The sequence below is a fragment of the Topomyia yanbarensis genome, chromosome 1 (genome assembly GCF_030247195.1).
Source record: "Topomyia yanbarensis strain Yona2022 chromosome 1, ASM3024719v1, whole genome shotgun sequence".
Classification (NCBI taxonomy): domain Eukaryota; kingdom Metazoa; phylum Arthropoda; class Insecta; order Diptera; family Culicidae; genus Topomyia; species Topomyia yanbarensis.
This window is the reverse complement of record NC_080670.1, coordinates 198787001-198807654: the sequence shown is the minus strand read 5'-3', so window position 1 is coordinate 198807654 and position 20654 is coordinate 198787001. Positions and strand designations below refer to the sequence as shown.

The 20654-nt window shown below is 42.3% G+C and overlaps 1 protein-coding gene across 5 annotated transcripts in view; it reads right to left on the bottom strand.

The window, feature by feature from the left end:
• LOC131687346 (octopamine receptor Oamb) overlaps positions 1-20654 on the bottom strand; it is a 356370-nt gene that overhangs the window by 247766 nt on the left and 87950 nt on the right. The window contains exon 1 of one of the 5 annotated variants that reach the window (XM_058971436.1): positions 18747-18765. The exons of the other annotated variants lie outside the window; for them this stretch is intronic. The gene's annotated coding sequence lies outside the window, so the exon portion shown is untranslated. Of the gene's footprint in view, positions 1-18746; positions 18766-20654 lie in introns of those variants that run through there. 5 annotated transcript variants of the gene reach the window in all.

Genomic DNA, 20654 nt, shown 5'->3' with positions numbered 1-20654 from the left:
ATATGTTCGTTCATGTTTTTGATGTAAATTTCGTTTTTTTTTCATCCATGAACGTTTTTGTTGACATAGCTAGGTTAGATAATTTTTGTTGAATGTTTGTGAATTAACAGTAGGATTTAGATAGGCTTCAATTTTCCATTTGCTGGCAAAAACGATTGCTGAATACGCTACTCAGCGGGTGACAATGACGGTGGTGGTGGAAGGTGGAGTGGAATATTGACATCGAGCAAAAGGCGGCCATCGTGAAAGATCAGATAGTGACGGACCACAGCCAGGAACAGCCGTCCCAAATTTGTTTCTTTTTTCGGGACAGTTTCCCGCCACCGTAACTCAGTTCAGTGCGCGCGTGCGACGGCAAATTAAATCCGTTAATAGTGTCGGTGTGTGGTCCGGGCATTCGTGAAAAGTCCTGGTGTAGGATCGCCGAAGCGGCAAGCTAACCGCCAAGGAGCCACTCACTTCCCCGGCTAAATAAAAGGACCCAAGTGACACCAGTACCGTTCTCACTGTGGAGGATCAGCCGAACGAGCCTAGCTCTCTTACACAGTTATTCGACAAGGAGAAAACGAAGCAGGGCGGACAAAGGTTCTCCCTGAGGTAGGTCACTGCGGTGCCTACCCTGGGCCATTCATGGGGAGTGACTGGACCCGGCGATTATTTGTCCTGTCGCTAGGGAGGTTCCAACAAAAGAGCAAAGCTCATCTCCCTAGCTAATTATCAAGGACCGCTGCCAGAGCAGCCCTCTAAGTTCGGGAGAACTTGGCCGTTGTGTTCCCGGCCGGTCGGACGCAGCAGAGACCATCCGGCAGCGACAGCAGAGCATCCAGCATCAACAGCAAAGGAGAATCGGAAAATATAAAGTCGGTAAATTAATTTATTTGTTTTTTTTTTCCTTTTTGTTTGTTGTATAACGAAAATCCGCCCTGAAAAAAAGGGTACGCCGGGCAAATAAGAACCCGAGTAGTGGATTTACCCGAACTTACACAACGTATGCCCCGGCATTGTATGGCAACACGTCCAATATTGTAAGGATAGGCAATGTCCGATTGGATTCGTTTTTTGACAGCTAAACGCGAATCCAATCGATCCAAAATGGAGAGTCCGCAGTTCTCTTTCTAGAGTTTTTCTAGGTCTAACGAGCGAGTGCGTAGGTGACAATAACGTGTACAACTCAAATGATGTTCTGAATCATTGAATCTCAACAAACAGATGATTACGGCGTAAAAGCCAACTGTAAAAATTTGTAATTTGAAAGGAAATTGCGGACAAACCGTTACTGGTTGGACAGTTTACAGCAGTCAATTTATCTTTTGTTACTACCAACATCCGTGATTAGCGAGCAATGGTTTGCCCGGAATTTCCACTCAAAGTGAATTTCGACAGTCGGTTTATACGCTCTAATCATAGGTTTGTCGAGAAAAAATAAAACTGTCATAATTTGAACGAAATCGGTTAACGTAACCCGCCAGGGTAACAATTTTACACTGGGTGGAAACATAGATATGTTTGGGTTTATACTCCGTAGAGTGTATTTGTTTACATAACATACCACTGTTCTGTACCGTTCACAATTTATTATAAATCTTTGTTCATTTTTGCGTTTGTGAAAGGTTTTCGTCGATCTAGATAGATGTAGTAAATTTTATTTGACATTTGTGTACACGTAACATAGGGCGTAGGCAGGCAACCGCGCTTCTCTTGCTGTAACCCAGTTTAACTCATTCCGGAACCGGTTCGGAATTCTGAATGGAGTCAGTATGGATTCCAAATCAAATGCAACAACCGATTACGACTCAATTGGTTTCAGAATCGGTTGTTGCATTTGAGTTGGAATCCATTCTGACTCCATTCAGGATTCCGAATCCAATTCGGACGGTTTGACCGGGAATAAGTGTGCTGTCTATGCTGCGCTTCGGCGATGACAGTTATTCTGACAGGTGATATGACGGTTCGTTTTTGTCGGAAGAAATACGAAAATAAGATATAAAATGGAAAGTGATATTGTTTTATTTCGGGACAGCTTCCTGCCGGTGTTCAGTACGCGCGTACGACAGCTAACCAGAACAGTCAAAAAGTGTCGGTTCGGGATTCGAGCACCAGCTAAGTATTGGTTTGCCCCCAGGTGTAAGCTAATCGTTATGGAGGATTTTCGCTTTCCTGGCTAAACGGAAAGGAACCGAGATATAGAGGAGACGTCGAACGAGCTAAGCTCCCCTCTACAGCCAATTGACAAGGAGAACGAAGCAGGGTGGATACAGGTTTCTCCTGGGAAGCTCACTGCAGTGACTTCCGGGATAGTTTCCGGCGAGTAGACTATCCGGCGCTAATTTTTCGCCGTCGCTATGGAGGTTCCAAAAAAAGAAGCCAAGCTCACATCCCTAGCTATGTATAAAGGATCGTTACTGTACCTGCCAACACCAGCCCGCTTATAAGTCTCCAATCAACATCAGCAGCATATCGTCGATCAGAGTACTAAGGAGTACGTACAGTGAGGAGAGTTTGGAGTGGAGTATAAAACGGTAACATTAAATGTTTGCTTTCATTTTTGTATGAACGATTCAAAAGGAAAGATGTAGATTCTGGTACAAGCAATTAGGCCGCCCTGATATCTAGAGTCTACAGGGCAGGTATAGGCTAGAATCCAAGTAGTGGTTAACTCTTACTTCCAAACCCACCGAACCAAAAATTGGTATAGGAATTTTCGACAATGGGAAAACATTCTTAGTTCACAAAATCACCGCTTAAGGTCTTTGCATGCGTAAGAACAGGAAGCTAAGAAGGAGATAATCTTTTAATGATACATCGAACAATTTTGTCGAAGACTGCAGAACAATTGAATCAAAGCTGGTGTCTATAATCGCAAGGTCTCAAGCTATTTGACCAAAGTTGAAAAAAAGTATAGGCATCGCATCATCGCTACCAGTAGTGTTGCTGCTCTTGGGTGCGAGAACTTTGCGATCGTCAGTTTCTATTATCCTCTCCATCCCAAAAACTAAAACAAAGAACTTGCGACGTTTGCAAATCAGTATAAATTTAGAATTACCCACACAAATTGATATTTCTTGGGAAAATCTCCGCTATCTCTGGCAACATTCGTCTCTTCGCTTGTGGTAACGGCTATCACGACATCGAGCACGTTGTCTAGTCATATGCCGGATGTTATGGGTATTATGACGCTAGGCTTCAGATTCCCCACGAGGAATACACCACAGTGTGTCAATTCAGGATATCCATACCGGCAAATCTTTGACCATCAGTACTCAGTCTTCTTCAGCAATAGCCTTAACTTTGCCAAACAATATCGACTGTCTGCGGAACACAGGCAGATATTCCAGCCAGCGTTTCCTGAAAACGTCTGCCCCCGCTCATCAGCAACGGTTCTGATTTCTCGCTGAACTGCTCGAATATCCCATATAGCGGTTGCAGTGGCACGAATTTTAGCGTAATTCTAGCGACTTCTTAGACTTTTTGGAGTGGAAGTTGCTTGACTTTGAGCTACAGGATCAGCATGAGGCGGAAAATGTGTCCCAAGAGATTTTTGACAACCACGATGGAAGCAGCGTAATCGGTTTGCTGTCCCCAAGCACAATCGTGACGCAGCCAGTACGGTTCCTATTAAAACCAGATAAGGCTAGCATTGCATACCAGGAATGCAAGTGCGATGAAAAACCTACAATTGCAGTAGCATGCAATTTTCTCGATCCAGAATTAACAGGAGAGTTACTTGTTTTACAAGCCGAACTCATGGCTATTTTCAATCCGCCTTGTTAAAGTGTGGGAAACACTCTCCGTCACTCGCCAATAGATGGCGAAACTGGGCGGGATGTCTGTAAAGCTTCGTGGGTGAATTCGCGGTTCTGTCAACAATAGGTTTGTTCTAGTGCACAGGGTTGCCAGGGCAGATCAACTAAAAATGTCTGGTAAAATCTGTCACTTAACAGCGGCCTCAAAGTCATAGAAACTTATGAAGATAACTCCATCAATTTCTATATCATGCGATGATATATAAACGCAATTCACGCGTTAAGGGTTCGCAAGATGCTATCTCATCAGCTAGGGTTATCAATGCTAACGGAAAGCTTATCTTTGTTCACGTTAACGATCTCTTTTACTGCAGAAAATCGTCAAGTCAAAATCACTTTCAATTTTCGTATTTACTTTTCGGCTGAATAAAATATGCTAGCTCTTGACTAGGGGGAGGAGCACTAATCGTATCTTCGTTTTTGGAGTTAGCGTCAATCCAGCGCTAGATAAGTGTCGGATTCTGATGAGACGAAGTTGAAACGTAAATTCCACAACTAATTTGGAATCAAATAGAAATGAGAAAAATGAGTTATATTTGTAAGTAGGAGAGTCCCCACTACTTGGGTTCTGACTTTACCCGGCAGACCCTTCCTGACAGGGCGGCCTAGTTGCTTCCACCAGACTTTTAGATTTTTGCACACAAAAAGCAAAAAAGGTAAACAAATAAATATACATTTTACTGACCTTTATTTCCTCCAGCCCGGGGACAACTTGACAGCTCCCATATATTGAACTCATAAGCAAATTTTGTGGTGATTTGGTGATGTCATGGCGGCCCGAATGGAGCAAAATTTGAAAAAGGCGCATCCCATTTACTATTTTCCATATCTAAAAAATAATCAATTTAAGCATTTCTTTCATCAAATTTCGCTGTTCACATTAGAAACTGTCCTCATTCCCCCATACTTAAACAGAAACATAGATTCCATTTGGAATTTAAAAAAATCCGAAAGAAAATAAATCGATTTTCGGAAATACAAGAAGATGACTTTCAAAATCAAGCCACTACCACTTATATTGGAATTTCCGAAAATCTTCCGAAACTAATCAACATCTCCTAAATGAAATCCTCCGGTAGAGCCGAGGAAAATGCCAGAATAATTCTGAAGGGATCCATACCAAAACCTTCGCAACATCTTCCGGACAGAATTATAGAAAAAGTCGAACAAAACTCTGGCCGAAGTCGAACAAAATTGTGCATTCCTGGCAGCATTCTTGCTGAAACCGAGCACTACTGGTTTGATGCCAGAATTCTGATAAAAGCACACAAATTTTATTCAAAACCAATTTTGCTAAATGTGTAGAAAATCCTACATATATTGTTTATTCTCCCAATCAAAATGCTAGAATTCTTGACGTTCTTAACGAACTTGAAACAAGATGTCGCAGGTTCACGAATAGGGATCTTTAGGGGTGTGCGGGTTAAGACATATTCTGATGCAGATTAGTACCGTGAGTTAATATCTCAGTCCTTTTTCAATTTTTTGGCCCGAATCTATTGAAAAAAACATTTTTTAGTTTGTTTCCTTCTAGGACAATAACACATCCAAACCCATGCGACTTGTACGACTCTATAGGTTGCCTTATCAGATCTACCATAGTTTGCAGATGAAACTTGGAATGGCAGGCTGCTAGCGAATTGACGAAGTACCAGATCATGCTGTGTGGGGTGCTGTCCCGGTTAACAATGAGGCGAACGAGATATTTGCGGATACGTCATTTAGTCGGACAACTGTCAGTTTGTTGGTTGAATTTAATTTGGTTTTTTTTAAATTTAAAAATCTGAAAATAATAATTAAGATTTAAGAATGATATGAGTGTACTCGTAAGGACACCAGCTATCAATAAATGTGAAAAACTGGCACAATTTTTCCAAATTAAAGATCCCTATTGTTAAGCTTGGTGATTTACTTTCATTGGCCAAAAAGTTTTTCATTTATATTTTATTTATAACACCAATGATTTACCGATTACAAACTTCACACAACAAGAAAACCAAAACATTTTTAGGAAGGAAGAGAGCCGGTTGCTAAAAACAACACCTTCCAGCTAAATCTATAATAAGATTTATGTAACTTTGCTGACGGTTTCCAATCAGGGATAAATTTCTCTAATAATATTTTTCTTTATCCACATTTTGGAATACGCTTTTTCTAAATGTTGTTCTAGCCGCATTGACGGCGTTCATAACACACGTAACGAAACACGCTTTTCTCTTGAAACTTTTTCGTGTCGTTGTTCGTGGTAGTCGTACAGAAAAGGCATACTAGCGCCACCATCAAATCGGTGGTACATATATGAAACAAGCACTATCTGTCAAGTTGTCCCCGGGCTGATTTCCTCCAATATCCACACTGCTGTTGGGGCTGCTTTCGTTGGGCGGAAAGACAGTCTCGTCCAACCAGCCGAGATTGTAACGGCCGCGTTCTCTTTGGACTGTTTTGAAGCTGCTCCGGCAGGCGGCAACAGTCCTTGATTACTAACTAGGGAGGTGAGTTTTGCTAACTTTCTAGCCCCGATAGCGAACTATCGCTGGAGCTTGCTTTGCTCTCCTTGACGTTTTTCTGTGAAGGACCTAGACTCGTTTTCACAGCGAGGGCGGAAAGGCGTTTTCTGAGTCCTTTATGCTTAGCCAGGGGAAGAGATTAGCTTCCCAATTCGGGCGACCCTATGCCTAAATATTTTCCCAACCACGGGCCGACACTTTGACTGGAATGCTCCTTGGTAGACTCATACGCGGACTCGAGTGGTCCAGCAAAACGTCCAATTTTCAGCAAAGCGAATCTGTCAAACAGGTTCAATTCAAATTGCCGATTTTCGGCATCTTGGATTACTGAAACTTTCAGCTGATGAAAATTCAGCAAAATTTTGCTGAAATCAGCAACCAAATTTCGATGTGATAGACAGCAGAGAATTGATCTAACCTTTCTGCACGAAATGAACCGTTCACAAACGCGTCAAAAAGGGCAAGTTGCTGGCTAACGAGGGGCTATTTGCCAACTCGGATGCGCTAATTGCCCTTCAATTTGCCAGCAAATTGCTGGCAATTAGCGGGCTATTTCAAATGCAACATTTGGACAATTTGCCGCCGTCATTTTTTAGCCGCTCTACACGCCCTTAAATCGCCCCCATATCGCCCAGGGAACACGCCATTTAATCGCTCTTAATTGCCTTATATGAAAATTACAAATATTACTTATTTTCGGATTTATTATCTACTCACATAAACTTATCACTACACCAGGTAATCACCACCAAACTATAGGAAGAATCAATGGTGAAATTGATATTGCACACCAAAACTTACCACAATCTGACTTTTATTAAGAGTTTAGGTCAGATATATTGTTCCACACACGATTCCACAATTTCCCACATTCGTTGGCTAAATGAAGTGCACTAGACAAACAAAATACAAGCGAGAACACGCCAATCGTTTAAAATAACTATTTTTAGCTTAAGCCAAACATGAACCGCCATAGTTGAAAAACGCAAATACAACCAAGTCCTTTTCAGCCGCCAGAAAATTTGTCTAAGTGTTGAAATTGCCTTTAAATCGCATTCGCAAATTGCATTTGTTCCTAGGGGCAATTAGCACAGGCGAGTTGAGTTAAACGTCAAACTGTTTAAATCGCCTGACCATGTTCGTCCGCATTTTTTGACAGGGAACAGCGAGGCGCATAATATTATATGTTGAGTAAATAAATACACTGTACGGAGTGTGTACACAATAATTGGTATATTTCCACCTAGTGCTAAATTGTTACACTAATATATTACAGGAAGAACAAAATGTACAAAAATGGAAAATATTCTAAAAAAAAATATAGGAAGCAATTTTAATGAATTTTCAGCTGTTTACTGAACTCAGCTGGTTAGACAATTCAGTAAAGTCAATTGCTCAGTACACAGCTCACCTGGACTCGATTTCCAAGCTTCGCACGCGAAGGTAATAATAAAAGATGCAAATGAGGCGAACGTTACATGAAACAGAAGAAAAACGAAATTGAGGAATTAGACGAACTGAAAAAAACTTAAAATGAAATATTAAGCAAAAATAACATTTACCGAGCGAGAGTGTGAAGCTAAAATAGGGTCGCTGCATGCCCCCTTACTGGCCGATCCTGATGTTTACTTTGAAGAGATCTCAATCTTAAATCGGTTCACAAGATAATAAAATAACGAAGCAAATCGCTCTCCGCACTAAAAATTTCATTAGGGCTAGTATAAATAGAAAATTCGTTAATTAACCCATATTGCGGGCAGGCTCTTTGAAAATTCAGTTAGGACCCGGTTTTTCAGTTTCGTGGTATATTTTAGGCTGACAAAATGGATACATTGATAAAATCGAAGCATATTTTTTTTAATAAACCGAAGCTGATCTTATAATATTCTTCTTTAGCCGCTAGACTAACACTTTCAGATTATTTAGTATAAATTCCCCTTATAGATCTTCAAGTGGACAATTTTAAAAACAAAATTGCAAAAAATGCATCTTTGAGATAAAAAAAATATGCCCCAGGAAAGGATTATTCGAATTTGAGCCGGTTCGTCTGCTAGAACCCATCAAATGAATTTTGAGCTTGAGCTTGTACGACCACCCCTGGCGGCTACTCCGTTATCGATCTGGACTAGCTGAAGTTGCACAGGGAATCAGTAAATACTTATGCTTGGAAGTAGCGAAACATCTTTCAATGTACAACTCCTGGTATTCCTAAAGAGTTTATTGATCAATACCGGCGCCGACCAGGCCCGAACGTAGATCGCGGAAGGAAAGGAAAGGAATGTTAGTCCGATGCTTGCTTTTGCTAAAAGGCTGTATATACTACTGCGCACTCCACAAGTATCACAGGAGGAGGATATTTGTTAGTAAGTATAGAAGTTGGATTCTACTTCTACGTGACCGACAGAGGGACAGAGACGTAACTCTACTATCTGGACTCGAATATCGATCCATCAACTCATGGACCGGGGACCAACGGCTTTACTTCCCTTCCGAAGGAAGACGTGACCAAAATTTTTTTCTCCTTAGAAAAATCTCAACGACTTCGGCTGGGATTGAACCTAGATCAACTGGAATGAGTGGCGGTAACGCTTACCACTTAACCACCGGTGCCGTCACCCATCAAATGAATTTTTATTTGAGGCTGACAAAATCGGGAGTTCATAAAATCGGGTGCTGTATCAGTGCTAATTTACAACCAATTTAGGGCAATGGCGGGCAGGCTTCCTTAAATTTAAGTGTCTTTTAATGATACATAAATTTCACAGGGGAAAAAGTCTCTTCCCGATTTCACGTTCCACCATAAATGTCTTTGAAATCCTTATACAAATAATCTCTTCCTCGCCCGCTCCCTTCTCCGGATCATCAAAGGTACACGAAAAGAGAGCAGCCAGAATCAAACCTGCCAGCTCGGTTCTATAATCATACATGAAAGCACAGATTCCAGTTCGATGTCCATCATTAAAACGACAATGTCACCCGCACACCGTACACAAATTCAGCGGAAAGAGAATACGTAACCACCAACGCCCCCCCCCCTTACACTCCTCGGCGCCAACAATAATTCAACGAGGCACAACAGAAAAGCGCTTCAAACCCAATCAAGGACACTGGAATTTGTGCTCCCTTCTTTTTAATCCACTCTATTGTAGTCTGCGTGGCGTCTGAGGCAGAGAATGGAACCGGCCAACCAAACGACCTACGGCGTCTTGTTCAGCGAGCGACGATCCGCACAGAATAATAAAACAACCCAGGGAATAGGTTCTTGAACTCAAAATTGGGTACACTTCTGTTGTGCCTTTCCCATTTGCATTTATTATTGTTGTCGAAAATGAAACGAGATATGCAATTCCGTCGAGATTTGTCCTGTGAGGTAATTTCTAATTTTAGGTGTACACAACATTGGATAGATTTAACTTAAATTTTAATTGCTCAATTGTACGTAGTTTTTTGTTTCCGTGTACATGGAAAAGAAAAACTATCTAAAATTAAATTCTTTCAACTCAATCTTGTGTTATCATTTAATATAGTAGATTTCGGTACATATAGCTTTGAAACTAGCTTTCATTTAACCACGGCAAAACTCACAACTGAATGCTAAATTTTTGCTAGTTCAAATTGGGTTAAGTAAACCTCAAATGTATGGTAATGTTGCCCAGTTTTGAGTATACCTCAAACAACTCCTAATCAAACTTATTGAAGGTAAGACCTTGGCTGAGTGTGGAACAAGGTGGACTACAGCCAGTGGAACAACATACAAGTATTTAGTAGAAAGTCTTCTGCCTATATACTTGTAGTCATATATCCAGCGGATTCTATTTGCAATTGATCTAAAGGAAATCTCCTTCTAGATCAAACGTAAACCAGAAATTATTTCTTTCAAACCTGAAATAAATCTTGATATCAATCATACCAAAAAGACCGCTCTCCAAATAAATAAGCAATACTGCTCCTTTTAATCTCCAAAGCTTTTGGCCACTGGGAACAAACGTTCCCAAGAAGAGTGTGATAGAGATAACTAAAAACTGAATTCCCTTGCTTACCTCACTAACTTAGGTAATACTCTAGCGATTTATCTTCTGCTAAACGCATTCACTCGTACTGACTGACATAAATATAAACCACATGTTTCTCCTAACTGACATTTGACAGTGCTCGCTACACTGAAACAAAACTGATACATATATCTTGAACACTGAAAAAATTATCAATTACATAATTCAACAGAGTCAAGTCTCTCGTTGAGTTTTTGACCAACAACGTTGAATCTCTGGTATGAAAACCCGACCTCAAAATTTTATTTACCTTTTATCTGTCAGTCATTTTAATCAATTCTAGACGTTTATTTTTGGACAATAATGAGTGCAGTACAATCGGAAAGTATTTAAATTGAAGTTGAATTCTTTACATTGTTTTAATAGGGATCTTTAGGGGTGTGCGGGTTAAGGCATATTCTGATGCAGATTAGTACCGTGAGTTAATATCTCAGTCCTTTTTCAATTTTTTGGCCCGAAACTATTGAAAAAAACATTTTTTAGTTTGTTTCCTTTTAGGACAATAACACATCCAAACCCATGCGACTTGCACGACCCTATAGGTTGCCTTATCAGATCTACCATAGTTTGCAGATGAAACTTGGGATGGCAGGTTGCTAGCGGATTGACAAAGTACCAGATCGTGCTGTGTGGGGTGCTGTCCCGGTTAACAATGAGGCGAACGATAGATTTGCAGATATGTCATTTAGTAGGACAACTGTCAGTTTGCTGGTTGAGTTTAATTTGGTTTTTTTAAATTTAAAAATCATAAAAGAATAATTAAGGTTTAAGAATGGTATGAGTGTACTCGTAAGGACACCCGCTACCAATACATATGAAAAACTGGCACAATTTTTCCAAATTAAAGATCCCTATTCTCTGTGTACGTGTTTTTATTAGTTTGAATTGAAATAGTGATAATTAACAGTTTATATGCACTGTCAACCAAGATGGGATATCATTGATTTGTTGGAAGAAGGAAAATTGTTCGAATGACCGAAAACTAATTAGCAAGGGACTGGAAGGTGAAGTATATTTTTCAATATTTAGAGCCATAGTACTCAAGGGAGAGCAAGGTGTTGAAAGGAGAAAGTTTAGAAAAGCGTGGAAGGATCATATATGCAAGCTTAGAGCTCACCGGCGACTTAACCCTTTGTCTGCTACCGTAGTGGTCAAGGTCTTTTGGCATTAGAAATGCGAATCACCTGAGTCTACGGCATGTCCGAACAAGCGTAAAGTAACTTGTTACTTCATGCTGTCGGAACCGACTATCCAATATAAATAAAACAGTCGGTTCCGACAGCATGAAGTAACAAGTTACTTTACGCTTGTTCGGACATGCCGTAGACTCAGGTGATTCGCATTTCTAATGCCAAAAGACCTTGACCACTACGGTAGCAGACAAAGGGTTAAGTCGCCGGTGAGCTCTAAGCTTGCATATATGATCCTTCCACGCTTTTCTAAACTTTCTCCTTTCAACACCTTGCTCTCCCTTGAGTACTATGGCTCTAAATATTGAAAAATATACTTCACCTTCCAGTCCCTTGCTAATTAAATGCCGAAAAAACTGTTGACAAATTAACTCAATAGGTCGTTAACAAAAATGGTTAACAAAAAAATGGTAAAAATAGACCGAAAACTACTCGAAAAAATGAATTCATGCAAAACTGAATTGAATGGAAATATAATAAACATTCAGAAGCGACAGATCCCCCCTCGAAATATCACGCTTTAAATTACCCCGCTTGTCACGTGCCAACCAACACCCCGAAGCCGAACTTGATCCGGAAGCCATCCGATCTCAGTGCAGTAGTAGGAAGTTGAATTTCATGGACAGACGAAAAAACGAAAACATCATATTTTATCGTTTATCTGTCACACACTCCTTCAGGTCTGTTCGACTCGTGCTCTCCGTGCCAGTCTATAGTATCTGTGAAGCTACCGAGCAGTTGCTACTGCTGCAGTTGCATCGAATCATGGCATACTAGATATATTTTGTGGCTTTGCTGTACTTTGCTCAGATCAGACCTCGCGCGCCCAGCACGTCATAGTTTTTCCGTGTGGCATATTTACGATTTTGTTTTGATGCACATCGGATCGTCGGTTGGTTTTTTTTTATTGTTGTTGTGGTTGCATGCGCATAACCCGGAATACACGTGCAACGGAGGAGGAGGAGGGAATCCACCACAATAATCCTTGCAGAAAGGCTTTTGTGTTCGTCTTTTCGAATGCACAGCTAGCGATGTGTGTCAGCATTGGGTGGAATTTCTCTTAAAATATTCAGCATTCATGTTTTCCACTTGATTGTGTGCTTGTGGAATAATTTTTTTCTCGTTTAGGCAGCCGAAACCGCTGTCGACGACATGTCGCAAACCGTGCCTCGTGCGATTCTAGAATGTTTTATTTATATTGGATAGACGCTCCGTAAATCAACTCAAAATCTCCATTCGTTTTATGCTCTGCTGATCTCCAGTTTAATCAAAGAATTCAAATTCGTGAATTTTTACTAAAAATCAAAATATCCGTCAAATGCGTTACAGTCTTTTGGGTGTAAAAAAAGACTCGGTTACCATCAAATAAATCCCTGCTGTAAATTTCTACGCCTGCTGACTAGTGAATTGAAGAGTCCTTATCATCCAACCGCTCCAAACGAGCTCTTCTGAAAATGAAATCTAAATATTATGCTGACGACGGGTAGAATCATGAATCAGTTTTCCATTGTACGAAGAAAATCAGCTCCATATTTCAGCTACTACTATGAAAAAAGAGAGAACCGACTCGGAGGGAGGCAAATATTGACCATTTCGAGTAGCACTTTGTTGTAGAGATTCTTTGGCAAGGGTTCACCACTACTGGCTGACCGACAGACAGACGGACCGACCGACCGAACCGACCGCAAAGCCGTGTTAAGGTCAACACAGAAAAAGGGTCTTCCCCCCTGGGGCTGGTTTGATTGTATAGTCCACCCGCATCATCGGAGGCACGTAGCGTAGTGCTTGATGTTTTTTTTTCTCAAATAGTCCTTCTGAACCGTTCCGGGGATCCGGTCGGAGTGCAGATCAAGCGGTCGAGTGGGCAAAGTGTAATTAAATTAAAACACTAATTACTTTATGGTCCTTTCAGGCTTGTCGCTTAGCCACAGACAAATGGTTTCTGTTTTTTTTTCCTTTTGTCTTAATTGTGGTGTAATCTGTAACTGGAGCAAAATGGGATTCGGCCTTATCGACTAACTTCGGGCTGTATTCATCCAGTCTAATTTGTTCGAAACTTGTTTTGGAATTTTGATTGGTTTCCATCGGAATTTCGACTCCAATGCAACAACAACCATCGAAGTCTGGTGTTTTTGTATTCAAAACAATGCGCAAGTTTTTCCAAAACAATGACTAGCGTAACCGTGCCGGGTCTGGTTGTCTCTCACTCTCGTCCCCAGCGATCCGAGTTGCTAGAGTTTTGATTAACGTTAGGTTTGCCTCCCCCACGTACGGAACGACGGGAGCCGCAGGAGTTTTGTCGCATAATGAAAACATAATAAGAAGCTGCTGCGCTGCAAAACAAGCAAGATTAATTTCGCCGATTTTTTATGACATTTCTTTTATAGCCTGCGGAGTCGGCGGCGACGATGGCAGCTACCAGCCGTTCATCACAGTAAGCTGCTTTTCAAACGTGACGTTTCGTTCGGTGTTGTAATTTTCCGCGTAGTTAGTTCTTGGTAGGGGTGGAACGAATACTGCATACTGGAATAGTAATCTTTTACCTAAACAGAGGCTAATGTTTTGAATTTTATTTTTCTGTCGAATTTTGCCACCGCTTGGTTACCTTCTAGGAATTTTGGGCGAAATCGAATGACGAACCGGTGTCGGTAGGCACAATGAAAGTCTGATTTGTGGTATATACAGTCGTAAATATCAACCCTCATAAACTTTTGAAAAGGGTGGAAATAAATTTTCACTAAGCCGATTAAAGTTTCAGACATGACCTATGTACTTGACATTGACATTTTTCCATGCTTGGAAAAGTATTTTGTCGTATGGCTGTCGAAATCGAGGGCCTCTAGTGACAGGATCCACCAGTTGGCTTTTGAGACATAATTAAACATTGCGAGCAGTTCTATAAAGTAGCGAAAATTAGTGTTGTTTTTAACTTCTCGAACATGAGCAGTTCAGCGTTTCTGATATGATGAAACTCGACAAAATTGACTTCCAACTCCGGGAAGTCATATCCTCTATTTCATTAAATATTCCATCCAATCATGTCACCACTGTAATTGTTGATCCTCAGGAGACTAATTCATTTTCAATCCCCGCATTTTTCTTGTTGTATGAATATTAGCGGTTCTTTGTTATAGGTTAAGCCAGACGTTTAGTGTAGCCAATTCAGGAAGATGTATAAAGCGAACTGTACACTTCTAAAACTAATAATCGCTAATCGAAAGAAAAATATTCAATACCTTTTAATGATAGTTTGTTTAAAATTGCTTTCGAAACTACAAAGAACCACGGTCCTGGAACGGATATTCCCAACGAAGCATTGTCCCTGGTTTCACCTGCGAGTCGGTCTGATTCTTCGTGACTGAGAACGTCAGCGTGACCTGGAATCCAGCACAGCTTGATTGGACGGTTTCGAAGCATATTCTCAATCTCCTGGATTCACGGGTGCTGGGATATGGATTGCTGATAGACAGCTAGCCGAATCGAACATTATTAGTAGGTCGTTGGACGTGTGGTATGCCGTTAGCGTTTATTTTTATTGCGAATGCGTCGGCTGAAAAAAAAACACAGCATTGCGGCAGAAGGCCAATCGATTGTTGAGTGTTCTTCAAATACTGTTGCGCCTACTGTGTTGCCGTCTTTGGAGCCATCAGTATAGACGACACAGCTAACCTCACTTTTCTTGACAGTTCACTTGTGCTGTTTACATGGACATAGGAAAATTTTATGGACGACTAGATTCGCTCGAAGCAAATCGCAAAGAATTTTTCAAAGTCCATATAAACAGTACAAGCGAACTGTCAAAAATGAACTCTCGAATTCATTTGTGACGTCACCGTAAAATATCCAACTGAGCCACTGAAATGATCTGCCAGGAGCCATTATTAGCTAGCATAGTATCGAGTTTCGCAAGCGCCTCCATTAGCGCTTGGCACCTGCTATTTGCACAGCGGCTGCCCCACTCCACTGCCCAAGCGTTAAAGTCTCCCGCTATGACTACCGGTTTCCGGCCCACTAGGTCTGACGAGAACCTGTCGATCATCTGGTTGAACTGTTCTATGGGCCACCTTGGTGGAGCGTAGCAGCTGCAATAAAACACACCATTGATCTTGGCAATCGCAACACCCTCGGTGGAGGAGTGTATTATCTCTTGAACCGGGAACCGTCCCGTTGTACAGATCGCCACCATTCCAGACCCGTCCGACACCCAATTGCCGTTGCCGGCAGGGATGTTGTACGGGTCTGATAGGAGGGCGACATCTGTCCTCGACTCCGAGACCGACTGCCACAGCAGCTGTTGGGCTGCTGCACAATGGTTAAGATTTAGCTGTGTAACGTTCACGGCTTCTTCTTATTTGCCTCACCGAAGGGACACGACGGTCCGCCTATAGCATGATTACGGGCTTGCTTCTTAGCGGTGCAGATAAGGCACTTGTGCGCCTTAGTGCAACCCCGCTCCTTATGCCCCTCCTCGCCGCAGTGACGACATAGTTTGCTCCTGTCTATGCCCTTGCTGCTGGCCGGACTCCGGGCATCGATAGCACCTATCCACTGAAGGCGGCTGGGGTATGCTAATTGGGCATACCGACCAGCCGATCTTCAGCTTACCTTTCTCGGTTACCTTTTTGGCATCCGCCTTTAGTAGCCTGAGGTAGGGTACTTGGGTGCCAGAGGGTCTCCCTCTAAAACGCACAGAGGCCCGCTCGATTGTCACGTCGCATTGCTCCTTGACGGCTGCGACGACATCTTCTGCGGTCGTGAACTCGTCCAGATGCTTGCACTGGAGAGTCATTTCCGCTCCTAGCGACCTGACCTGGGCGCCTTCACCAAGGACCTCTTGGGCTAAGGCCTTGTACACCGCACTAGATTGTGCGCCTCGCTTCAGCACCAGAAGCATTTCTCCTGTGGTGCATCTCACGCTACGCACATCTTTCCCAAGGGCCGAAAGGCTTTCGGCCGCCTTCATCGACTTTAGGACGTCGGCATATTTGTCCTTGTCGGTTTTTAACCACAAGGCCTCGCCTATATCCTTGGCCTTCTTCGCGGGCAGCGGTACCTCCGGTGTCGGTGCCGACTTCTTCTTGGTGACCAGCGTCCAGGGGTTTACGCCCCCTGCCCCGGTTGCGCCGGGTTGCTGGTACCACCGCTCTGCCCAGCGAGGTAACTCTCGCCCTCGCTTACCTCGACCAAACGGCGTTTGGCCTTAACGGTTGCACGCCGTGTGGTGTCAGTTTTTGCACCCTCGCCTTCCTAGGGCGCTTCGCGTTCGACGCCGTCTTGCGACTACCCGTGCCTTTGCTCTTCGAGGGGAACTCGACCGCCGCTTCGAGCGACATGGCTGCTCCATAGAAGGTGAAGCCCCCTGTCTGGGTACCTATGTCGACCTTCTCTCTTCCCTCCCTCTTGGAGGCCACTATCTGGGTTTCTCTGTCGGACTTCTCCCGACATTCCACCCTCTTGGTGTAAGCCTGCTGTTCCTGTCTCGCGACACGAACAGCTTTCCGGAGCACCAGGAGGCTCTGCTTCAGCTCCTTGCTTATATTTTACTTTGCGCTAGTGAACTCGATTATTGAATCGAGCTGCTCCACCACTTTTCGCATCGCCGATAGTGGCCCGTCCAGTGCGTTGGTAGGGCTATTTCCTACCACTGCTGGGGGGTCACTGGTGCTATCAGATGCAGCAATTGTCGCTCCACTACTCTCCCCACGCGGGGGAGACCTCGCCAAACCACCTCTACCACTCTGATGTTAGGATCAAGATCCCCTGGTACGACTACTCGATCTGGCATCACTGAACAGGATTCTATTAATAAATACGACAGGCCCGACCAATTCCTTCCAATTTGACTTAACGAACTCTAATACGTACGTTGCGGTTTCCCACTACTCGAGTTCGGTTTGCCCGGCAGACCCTTCTTATCAGGGCGGCCTAGGTGTTTCTACCGGAATTTCGTAACACAACAAACAAAAACGGAAAAAACAAATAAATTAAATTTTACCGTGTTTATTTTCTCCTAATTCTCTCCACTGCTGCTGCTGCTGTTGAACTGCTACTGCTGGGCGGAAAGGTGAGTGGTCTCGTCGAACCGGTCGGGAAAGCAATGGCCGAGTTCTCCTTGGATTATTTGCTGCTCCGGTAGCGGTCCTTTGCAATTAGGTAGGGAAGTGAGCGTGGCTCGTTAGTTGGAACCTCCCTAGCGACAATGGTGACAAATCACCGAATTCGATTGCTCCCCGCAAAGAATCCCAGAAGAAACCGTAGTGTTCTTCCCAGGCGGATCCGTTGTCCAACCTGTTTCGCCCTCCTTGGCTGTTAGCTGGAAAAGAGAGTAAGGCTCGTTCGGCTTACCCCTGCGGTTAATTGGGGAAGCGAAAGCTCCTTTTCACTTTGCTTCCCACAAACGGCGATCTAGCACCATACAAAAGCACTCGAACCACAGGCGGACACTTTCGCAGATATTACTGCTCGCAACACACACACTACCGTGAATTTTCCGAAACACGATCTCGATCGAGCCACAAAACGACCTGCACACAAACGTGGTTCGATGCTCAGTCTTTAATATCTGGAAAAATCATTAAAATATTTCATTTTACCGTTTCTAAGTTGTACAAGTATTCGGCTCTGAACAAGGATAGAACTATAGTAAAAAACGTAAGCAGCTCAAATAAGATAGATTCAACTAACTTTGTGTACTGAAATCATTCTTCGTATTTAAAATCAGCTTGTGTGTGTTAACTATACTATCTCTAACACTGGCCGGCAGCGATTTACAGAAAAAGGATATTTCCATGTATTTGTGTATAACTTGGCTCACGGATTTAGGTAGAGTTAGCTTGACTTTCCGATTACGCACTTCGTAAACAGTGTTCGGAAGTAACGCTTTGTTCACAATTGTTCGAAAATTGGTTCCTTAAACAAATTACTCTCTCTATTTTCCACACTTCCTGCATAGTCGTATCTACCGCTATACGGGTCGCTGTGATAAGGGGAGGCAAAGGTACAAATTAACCTATTTTCTCACATCACTGTTTATGATTTTCCTCGCTGTGTTTACAGCTTTATACTCTTACAACTTTGAGCTGTGTTATTCTTCCTGCCGCAATTTCAGTGTAATTTAACTTTCTACTTTTTCCAACTATTACTATCCAGGCTATATTTTCCTTTACTACTGACCCATGTTTTTGTTTACTTTACCTTTTGTTCACACGCGCCAACTGTCAAATCGATCATGAACCGACCAAAGGGCTTAAGCCGCACTGACATCAAATCGAGAAAAACCACTTTGAAAATTCGCTTCAGAAAATTAAATCGTATTTCCACGTTGTTTACATACTGGGTTTCTAAATGTGTTAAAACACTTTAAAATAACACTAGTTTTCACCAGCATACCTAAACTGTTTAATATAATAACGATATCGTTGAAAAAATCGAGAAATATATCTTTCGCCGAGTGTGTTCATTAGATGTTGATTAGGCCATTTTCATATTGCCCTCTTGTATTGACGACACTCAATTTCGCCCGGCAGTGTCGCCTGAAATTGAAAACCGAATGAAGTGTTCGCCCGAGGGGAAATTTAATTTTCCTCTTAGGCGAATCAAGCATTTGGTTTTTGTTTACAGGCGATACTGCAAGGCGAAATTGACTGTTGTCATAACAATACGGATCGGTTTCTATAAAAAATTCTGCTTCGCTCAGATCCGCAATTTGGGTTTTTACAGTTATTGAAAAGGGAAGCAAACGCATTCTCTTATGCCGGGGCACCTCAGTTACGGTTAGGTGGCGATTGCAACGACAAAGGCCGCAAAATCGGACAGATGGTTTAAAGCGCCAGTATCAATTTTTGCTCCTGGGTAAGTAACTTCCGCTTATCGATTGACTTAACCAAAATTGAGTCTTCCTTGACCTGATATCCGTCTATTTTCTATTATTCCAGCTGCTGTGTCTACTGACCAAGCAGAAGCAAAAAAACGTTCGGATAACCACATATCCGCAATACGATACGAGACAAGTATACTTGGAAACATGATGACCATAAATCTAGTGAATGATTACTAACTAACGGGTAATAATAATTACTTCGCTGAGCGGAGCGATCGTTATTTAAACAAGGCTACTATCATCATCGGCAATGTTGGCAATTATAGTAAAACGTTAGTCCTCAAAATGATCGAGGTCAAATCGAGCCGACACGGAAATCAGGTTAATAAATAGTATTGCATCAACAATTAAACAAAAACGCCGCGATCGAATTATGGATCTTATGCGACAGCAACATGGTTGTGATTTACAGGTTATTTCGGATACAATGGCGAAGTGGAACTAAAAATATGTGAAAGCCTGTGTATTTTATTTTAAATTTAATAAATATTTCAGATCTAGTACACTAGAACTTCCATAACGAGCGTTTTGAAGGTATATTTATACTACATCTTCACATTCTACATCACTTGTGTACAAATCGTTATCGAAGTGGTCCATGATGTCGGTTTTGCAACGCCTTCCTTTTTTTCTCGGCTTTAGCTGGTCGAGTAACGTTGTGTAGTACACTTTGTTCGATACATAGTCAAGGAGTTTCCTCAGGTCCTCCAACTTTTCCTTCGCCAAAGGAAGCGGTTCCACATTAATAGGGAGCAAAGTTATTTTGGGGTCCCAAAATGTATGATTCATGTCGAATGACATAAGATGTTCATCGTCTAGATTATATTTAAAGTACACTATTCCAGGAACCATAGAACGGTACTCAAAATACGAAATATCTTTAAACTTGACAGTTTCTCCAGCATCATTGTGCTTTGGGCGCTTAAAAAACTGTTCTAGGCTTCGAATGGCCAGGAAATCCTTCTGTTCCATCTCAGTTACTACGAATGGCACCTTCCGCTCAATGGACGCAATAAACACAGCCCAATCTCTGGGCGTCTCAATGTTCCCCGTGTGTCGTTTCTTTGCTTTTTCAATGAGTGCGTGAGCAGAGTCTACCTCCATGTGGGAGTGACCGCTGACCATAAACTTATGGCGTATCGTCAGCTCTCTGCTCCCCACACGACACTTATGCATGTAATATGAAAAAAACATGCATAATGTAAGGTTGTGGTTCTGCCCTG